This window comes from Nelumbo nucifera, chromosome 1, assembly GCF_055504915.1.
Source record: "Nelumbo nucifera cultivar China Antique chromosome 1, China Antique-T2T, whole genome shotgun sequence".
Taxonomy (NCBI): domain Eukaryota; kingdom Viridiplantae; phylum Streptophyta; class Magnoliopsida; order Proteales; family Nelumbonaceae; genus Nelumbo; species Nelumbo nucifera.
Window position 1 is genome coordinate 134,863,549 of NC_142649.1, and position 9,614 is coordinate 134,873,162.

General features: G+C 36.7%; 1 pseudogene; it reads left to right on the forward strand.

Moving 5' to 3' along the window:
* The first annotated feature begins 1,137 nt into the window (after positions 1–1,137).
* Positions 1,138–2,206, forward strand: LOC104586474 (putative 2' cyclic ADP-D-ribose synthase BdTIR pseudogene; annotated as a pseudogene).
* Positions 2,207–9,614: the final 7,408 nt, after the last annotated feature.

Sequence of the window (9,614 nt, forward strand, 5' to 3'; positions counted from 1 at the left end):
AAATACACAATTCTAACTATATGGTTGATGAACGCTACTACCTTCATCTTCATGGCACATGTTAGTGCGAAAAACTTTGGCTGTTTATATTTGACAGCCTGTGCTGTCCACACAACTCCGTTTCATCAAAGGAAAAGTTATACCATATTCAGGAGATCTGGGGTTATTTGACGGCATGGTAAAATGGGTTACGTGTAATAGAAGAGTGTGTAGACAGCACAGGATGTTGAATGTGGAGTTCACATCGGCGCCCTACAGGGCGTGTGCTCCACAGCAGCTCACAGCATATCTCAATTATGTATTGAAAATATCTCTTAATGACAAGGGAGATATTCTCAATACACGCTGAGATGTAGAATTCATATCAGTGCCTCATTGTGGGGTGTCCCACAATGTCCCACAGCACATTTTGATCTTGTATTAGAAATATCGAGTATAGCAGATGTTCCCAAAACAAGGTCGGAATGTACTGTGGGGCGCTGATGTGAATTCTCAAATGTGCATATAGGGCGTTGATGTGATCTCTTGAATGTAGACAGTCAAGGTTTTCTTGTTAATAAGTTAATAGGGGTGGTGCAACTTGTACGGGTTGGGTTGGATTGAAAATCAACCAGGCTCAACCTTAAAGGTGAAATTTTGGATCTAGGACTGGCTCAGGCTAGCTGACGCCTTAATCCAGGCTCAATCTAAGTTTAAGTCAGTCTCGATTCTTTTTTTTTGTCCAAGCCCAACTTGCAGCCCAAAACTCCAGGCCCAACTTGTAAAAAGAAAATACATAGGGTTGGGCCTGCCCAAGTTGTAGCCCTAATGACTAAGCGATAATTGGGACGTGTTTGAAGGATTCCACAGTAAAACGTTCCCACATGGTCAAGAAATTCAAAGATGTTTCTTGCTGGTTCTATCTTGTCAAATCGAATGCAGTAATGCACGCGACAGTCCGAGGTCCAATCTTGAAAATCAAACATTTCACGGTCTTTGTCTGAATCTGAAACTTTATTTATGTAATAAAAACCCCTAAATATAAATTCCCATCACCAGACACTGAAAGTACAAGAAATCGCAGATTGTATAGTCTGTTCCTCAGAAAAGAAAGAAGCATTTTATCTAATTATCTACGTTCCTTCAACAAATTAAGCCATGCAGCGTTCATTAGCCAAGAGCCTCCGCCACCAACTCGTTGGCTACCGGAAAGGGAACCAACAGATGGTTGCTCAGCCCTGCGACGTCTTCATTAACCACAGAGGTGTCGACACAAAGCGTACCGTCGCTGGGTTGCTCTACCACCACCTCAAGTTGCTCAAATTCAATCCTTTCTTGGACAACAAAAACATGAAACCAGGAGACAAGTTGTTTGAGAACATCGATTCCGCCATACGCAGTTGTAAGGTTGGGGTTGCTATCTTTTCTCCCAACTACTGCAACTCTTACTTCTGCCTTCACGAACTGGCTCTGATGACGGAGTCCCACAAGAAGATTATCCCCATCTTCTGCGACATCAAACCCTCTGAACTACAGGTCTTAAAAAGTGGAGCTTGCCCGTCCAATGAACTCCAGCGCTTTACGTGGGCTCTTCAAGAGGCCAAGTACACGGTGGGACTAAGCTTCAACTCTAATAATGGGTAAGTTCCTCCTGCTTATCTTCCTTCCTCTGATCTTCTGGTGGCTAACCCAAAACATGTTATCCAATGTTTTGATTCCATCGCCACTCTCAGACTATAATTCCATGTTTCTTATACTATCATCAGCTTAAGATTTTACCAGCAAAGCCCTCAAACAGGAGTGCTTCTCCTTCAAACACAAGCCTTAGAGTAGTTCCTACCCAGAAAAGGAGTTAGATGAATTTTGATTCTAAATTCTCAGACTACAATCCCACAGTGATATTTTAAAATAAATACCCAGAAAAATCTAAAATGTCTACATTAGCAAGTAGGGTTAAATCCTTTAAATCAAAAATCTAATTCAGTTTCTAACTCGAATAAAAAAGGGCAGCATAAAGACTTAAACTGATTTATGCCTTAGATAAAGTGTGTTGTTTTGGTTCTTCAAAGAGTTTCTAATCTTATTGGGTTGTCTTTCTATTTTTTTGTTTTTTTGAAGGAATTGGTCGAAGCTCGTTTCAGATGCATGCAACATAGTGGTGAAGACCTTGATTGAATTACAAGAAGAACAAGGAGGCCAGGTCTATCATGGTCCTATAATTCATTAATCCTTTTCTGGTAAAGAAAAACCACAGAGACCTAACACTATAACTGCTGAGTGATTCTTTATCGTGGGTTTGGCGGCATACGTGTCCATATATCAAATGGATACGGATGTAATAATCTTGATTTCTTTTTTTCTTTTTTTTTTCATTCTTTTTTCCTGACCAAGCGATTGATTTAATTAAGGCCACGTCTAGTAAAACAAGTGTATCACATAGTTATTATGATTAGTTATACAATTGTCAATGTGCATTCGATTAGAACCAACATGATATTCTAATTAGATCAAGTTCTGAGGTACATGATGTAACCAACATGAAAATTAATGTATATTAATATTTGGGCACCTTTTCTTTTCTTAAATTCAATGCAAACAAATTAAAATGGTTGGTGGGTACCCTTCAATTCTTTATTTCTCTTTATCTTAAATGTACTCAGAAATGGTAAATGGTGATTTGAATTCTATTCATTTCCGTCATCAGATTTTTCAATGTTTTATTAGTTTGGGGTTTTTATAGTTCAGTCCAACCCTACGGTGAAGCTAAGATTTTTAGGGGTGGACTGAATTATGACCGTAGATTGATGATGCTTTTACGGGCATGATGCGGTTTATTGGGGACTATATTAATAGGCTAAAAGGGAGCTGCAATTTCAGATTTCTGAGGTGGATTACAGTCCATTTATCCTTATTAGTTTTGGGTAAATTCTAAAACCACCCCTATTCCATGACGCTAGTGATTATCACTTACTATCTAAATTATCAAAACTTACATACACCCCCCAACTTTTACAAGTTAATCAGCATTAATGGTGGAAAGTAAAATGACCAAATTGAATTCATTATCCTGTTTGTTTCACACGTGGTGGGGGTTATGTTTTCATCAAACCCAACAAATTAAAATGAAAGAACTTGGGATTTCTTTAGAACAAAAGCCTCTTACCACCAAGGTTCAAAATATCGATGCCGCTAATATGTCGGTAGGGGCATATCCGCCTATATCGGCATTATTTCTTTTATTTGTGTAGTTTTCTTAAACCTGGTTCAGAGGGATTGGTTTAAGGCCTGTCTACGTACCCTCTAAACCGGGTTAAACCCTGAAATACCCTTTATAGAAGCATATCGGGAAGCTCCCGATACAATACGTATTGACTGATATGACCCGATATGTATCCAAATTTTGAATCTTATTTATCATAGAAGCAAAATAGAAAAGAAGCCATTTTCTCCTCTTGAAATGTCAAATGAAGAAGATGAAGGACAAATGAATCTATAAGGCTAATTTGGAAAATTTGAAAATTTTAATATAGGTTGCATAATGCACATGTGACCATTTTTATTCATTTTCTTGACAAAAAGGCTGATGGAGGATTTTTTAAATTCTCATAATTGGAAGTTAAATAAAGGCTTTACCCATAATGAAGTTGGATATATAATTACAAATTAACGAAAAATCTACAATGCCAAAAAGAAATAATACCAGAAAGGCTTTGACCAATTAAAATCACATCATTGGCTACCACTTTTATGCCAATCAGTCGGTCGGTTATAAGTTTTTAGGGCATCATGTCTTTCCCATATCATTGTCGAATCCAACAGTTAATTAAAGTGTTATATAATACTAGTGAGGCCTCGAAAACCAAATAATAAGATCGAAGGAAAGTAATTCATAGTAAATGATAAATGCATAATTATTGTTAATTTAAGGTTAATTAAATCAGAATTATTGTTAATAAATTATTATTACTTTATAATTAAATTTAAATAATTGTTGTTAGTTAATAGTAAAATAAGTAAATTACTGTTTATGATAAGTAATTGAATGGTGATGGAGTGGGTTTGGGGCAGAGACCATATTCCCTATCTCCAACCCTAATCATTACTAGGGATAAAAGTTTCCTTCCATCCCCAATCTTTGACTTAGACGGGTTTCCCGTGGGGGACCCGAATCACCAAAATTTTTAATTAAAAGTAATTTTTGGAAAAATGAATTACTTAAAATAAAGAATAATTTAAAATATAAACAATATCTTAAATATATTTTGATATATATATTTGTAAATAATTTATACTGTATATATAAAGTAAAACTCTCCTTTCTCCAAATCCCCTTCATCCTTAACTCTCTCTCCTTTCCCCTTCCTACTGTTCCCATTTTACTAATTCAACACCCTTTCTCTTCATTCCTTAATTAAGTAAGATAATGAAATTAACCAATTTACTGTTAATTATGTAATTAAAGTTAATTAAAATTTTTAATTAAAGGTATTTTTGGAAAATAGATTCACTTAAAATAGAGGAAATTTTAAAATATAAATAATATTTTTAATACATTTTGATTTATATATAATGTAAATAATATTTTATATACATATAATTGGGGTCGGGGCAGGGCAAGGACTTCACTTTCCATCCCCATCCCCAATTAGGGATCCCTATTATTCCCCATCCCCTCCCTTGCCCTATTAATCCCATTGGGTCAGGGAGGTCAAGCACCCAACGAGGATGGGCAAAATTGCCATCTCTAAGTAATTTTGTTAATTAAACAATATAACTAAGTTTTGTTAAGCAACCTAATAAATTAAAGGTTTAAAGTATTAAAAATTCAATAAATTAAGTAACTATTATGGAAAATTATAATTAACTATTTTACTGTTAATTATGTAAATAAAGCTAATTAAATTAATTAGTGTTAATTATATGAATCATTGGTGTTATACAACCCAAGAATGGGGTCTACCAGGTTTTGACTCAAGATTTTAATGCAACTCATATTGTTCTTGGCAATGGAAGAGGAATATGGAAATGGAAGATTGTTCAAAATCTTCCAAAAATACTTTATCCAACTTTGTAAGGAACCGGTTCTACTCTATAAGATATATATCTCACTAATTAGATAAACTATCCTAATATGGAAATGTAATGGACGTTAATTGATTACCAATATTAAAAGGGTGGTGACATGGCATCATGAGAGAGAGAGAGAGAGATGTTTGGTAGCATATTGAGTTAATTAAGGAATTGAGAGAAAGGATATTGAATTGGCAAAATGGGAATGGTGGGAAGGGGAGAGGAAAGAGAGTCAAGGAGAATGAAGGATGTGGGTAATGGAGCAAGGAGAGGTATGGTGACGTGGATCGTCTTATATATATATATATATACAATGTGGATAATTATTGATCCTCAACTTAAAGAAAAAGAAAATAAAAGAAAGATAAATAAAATGGAGAAATAATAGGGATAATATGATCTCGGGGAAATAGAATCGATCAATCTGAGAGTGAGGGCCAAGTAATGTGGTCAAGTGAGAGGGCCCCTTGTCTTTTGGTTCTCTCCAGATTTTTTTGATGCTTGTATTGGGCTGCAAATGAAATGGATTAAGTATGTATTTGAAACAATGGGCTTTGCATTTATTCACTAAACATTTGTACTTGATTTATTTGCAAAACTGAGAAAAGCAATAAATAGATAAAACTGACTTCAGATTTGGATTGGTTTCAAATATTAAATGACATTGATAAATTAAACTAAATATGTCTTTGATTTGATATTATTATCACGAATAGAAATGAATTTTAAAAAAAACTGACTTCAGTAAATAGATAACATGCAAACCAATCTATGAATCTATTCAGAAAATTCAGCTGAATCCTGATGTCGCAGGAAAGCTGAAATTATCATACATCTATCTGAAGAATATTATTAATCAGAACAGGGTTATTTCTACTGATATATGGGATGATTTTAGGGCTTGTCTCGTACAAGCTAAAAAACCATAAAGAGGATACAGAGTACATTGATCATCCCCAACATCTGCGGTATCTGCTGTTAAAAGATTGCATGAATTCAGGACTTGGGAGGAACAACACCTAGACAGATTTCAGAATAGTAGCAGCTCACTAGCGAAGTAATCCGTGCTGAACACGGGTTAGAGAATAAAATAGAATGTCAAGTAAAAATTTGAGTACGGATATTGCAAGTGATAGGATTATTATATATTAATTATTTATTATTTATCAAATTTATAGAATTGTTTTACCTTTTTTTCTTTTTCTTTTTATAAATTTGTCTCTGCAAGCTGTAGTTATCAACTGGTTGATTTTAATTGCTCTCAAGAAAGAAGAACACCCTAGAAAAATAAAACAAAGAAAAAGAATTAAGTTTAATTAATGGTGGGGAGGATTGAGAAGTAGAAGGAGGAGAAAGAAGAACAACACACGTCCAAACAAATGGAAGAAGATGTTTTATCATTTAGTAATTCTTTTGTGATACCACCCTGAAATTTGTAGTTAATTTTAAAAACAATAAAAAATCATTGAATGGTTCAAACGATTTGACTGTCTGAATTAATGGATCATTAATGGATTCAACAATTTTTGGTCAGAAATTATGTTTGGAGTAAAATGGAATTGATTGTCTAAATAATTTTCAAACCAAACGGTCTGACCGTTCAGATCAATGGCGGTTCAAAAATCATGACTTTTACACCAACACCCATGAAGCAGTAGCAAGATCTATATTTCCGATCGAAGATGTCATCAAAGCGGATGAGGTGACGGGGTTCAACCTACAAGCGGGCAATCAACAGCTGGCGGCATACGAAACCTAGGAACACGTTCGGAGGCATTGAAGCATTGAGACAGAAAACGTGCAATGGAGGGAGGACGAGAGAAGGCAAGGCAGATGATGATGAAACTCGGGGGAGGAGGCGGAGGTGGGTGGTGGCAGGAGCATAACAGAGCTGCGCGGTAACAAGGGCATCATGGAGAAAAATTGAATGCTCCATGTTTCGAATTCAAATTATCCAACCAAAAATTAAACAAATTTCCCACGAACTGAACACAACGGAGGAGAGACGATTCTGGGTTCCATGCTTGGTGCTGGATGACGCTGCATCTCTCTCGTCTCCATCTTGCTCTGAAGTCTAAACCTCTTCCTTGTCACCAAAATCAAAGATGAGTTGCAGTAAGATTATTCTGCTCCTTAATGCAACACAACAAGATTATTCTGCTCCTTCATGCAACACAACAAGAAACAAGTGAAAATCTGTTTATTTACTGATAAATTTTAGGGTAAACTTTTTAAATTACCCTCTATCCTTACTATTTGAAAATTGACCAAGTACAATTTACCGTTAAGTATGGACGGAAAAGTAAAATGCCCATTAACCTTTATGCGAAATTACATTTTTATTCCTATTTTTAACTTTAACCTGCCATCGCCATCGGTGGCGGTCGCTGCAAATACCGAACGGCGGAGGTCCGGCGGAAGTCGATTCCGGCCAACGATGAACGACGTTGGAACCACCACGGACTTCCGCCGGAGGTCGGTGAGTTTTTTTCTCCTTTGTTCTTCTACCAAAGGCTTCAACGGTAGATTCAAAGTCGCTTCTTCCTCTTCGTATATGCGCATGGGTTTGATGCGTCGGCACCAATTCCTTATTTCCAGTTGTTCTTCTTCATCCGCCTTTCCCCTTGGAGAATAAGTAGAGCCTAAATGCAATTTTCTATCTAGCGTATAAACCTCTGGTAGGACTTTGAGTGCTCTCCAACAATTCAATCCATCTCTCTCTCGCCTCTTTTTTCCCCTTTCCCCTTAAGCCGAAGTGCTCCAGAGAAGCTTATGTTATAAAGAAATAAAGGTAGCTGAAGTGGATGACCCTTTAAATGAGTGACCACTGATCAACAGCCAATCAGAGAGTTCGGATGGCCCCTCCACAGAGCGTGCCCCACAGGACATCATGGGGAAAGGAGATGTTCCTATAAAGATAACTTATAGGCTGTTCATGTGGGGCCTATTATCAAAAGTCAGAAGCCGCTGTAGCTTCAACCCAAGGTTTTTAAAAATGAACCGGAAACAGAACCGGTTTGGGACCGATTTCTGGTTAAGCGGTTCAATCGTTCAGGTTGAACGATTCAACTTATGATGTCATAAATAAATTAAAATAAAAATATATTTATAAACAATAAAAAATAGTATAAAATTAAATAAAAACAAAAAAATACAGAAAAATAAAAAATAAAATCTAAATACAAAAATAACAAAGTATATAACAAATAGAAAATAAAAAAGTACAAAATTGTCTTCTCTGTTTTCTCTCTTCTTCTTCACTACGATAAAGAGTAGAGCCGATAGTGTTCTAAAGATGGAGAAAGTTAAAAAAACAATAAAATAAATAAATTAATAAAATAAAAGCAAGAGTATAAGGGACAATGAGAATGAGAACAAGAATTAGGGAAAATAAATGGAGAGATGGAAAGGGGAGGAGGAACAACAACACTGTTGTTGCTGCTCGCGAAGCAAAGTAGATGAGCTCCTTCGAAAACAAAAGCAATAGTTTTGAGAGAACTTATGTAAAATCGCTGGACGCTGCTGTAAAATCGTTGGCCGCTGTTGCTCTTGTTGCTCCTTGTTGCTGCTAATGACAAGAAGAAGGAAATCCGCCGTTGCTCCTTGTTGCTCACCGCCGTAGATGAATCCCTTTTGAGGAAGGAAATCTAGACGACAGCCATCGGTCATCATGATTCACCGTTGGTTGACATCGATTGTGGCTGCCGCAGGTCGTTGAAGTACGAGAAGGAAGGCTGGAACTTGGAAGGGTTAGAAGTTAGAACGAAAATGAACTTTCGTTCTAACCCTAACTCGTAAGGGAGAATTGTAGAATATGAATGGATATTTTTTTAAATTGGATGAAAATAAATTTCGTCTACCCACGAACCGCTGTCCGAGTCAAACGGTTTAGTGGTTTGACCGCCTGGGTCACTAGTTGTTTGACTTTTTCAATAGTTATTACTAAATAACGGTTTGCAGTATAACCGAACCTAGGGGGCTGAACGGTTATTGGTTTTTCCGGTCCGGTCCGGTTTTGAAAACTATGCTTCAACCTTGCCAAACGGGTGCTTGATATGGGCAGAAGCAGAACCATAAGCATATGTACATTGAGATTCAGAAGTTGAAAACCAAGGTTTTTGAAATCGAACCGGACAATGAACCGGTTAGGTGTCCGGTTCCTAGGTTGAATGGTCTAATTGTCCAAACCGAACGAATAGCCCGTTCTGACAAAAAAATAAAAACCAGCCAAACCATCGAACAGTTCAACTACCTAAATCAACGGTTTTCTGACCAAATCAACGGTTTTGGGGGAAATAACGATTCTAAGGTAAAACGGAACCAATCATCTAACCAGTCCCCTATTTTTTTGGTCCGACCGTCCAATCCAATCCGATTTTGAAAACCATGACTATGGGGGCTAACTTATTGGGTACCTACCATATAGACTCCGATGGCTTAGGACTAATGGCAGGCAGTTGATTCTTTGGTCATCAACATAAAACTGAAGATATATAGAGCCTGCGAGGAAAGCGCCAGGAAAGAAGGTACTGCATGTCCTCTTGATCATCAATACGATAAACTAA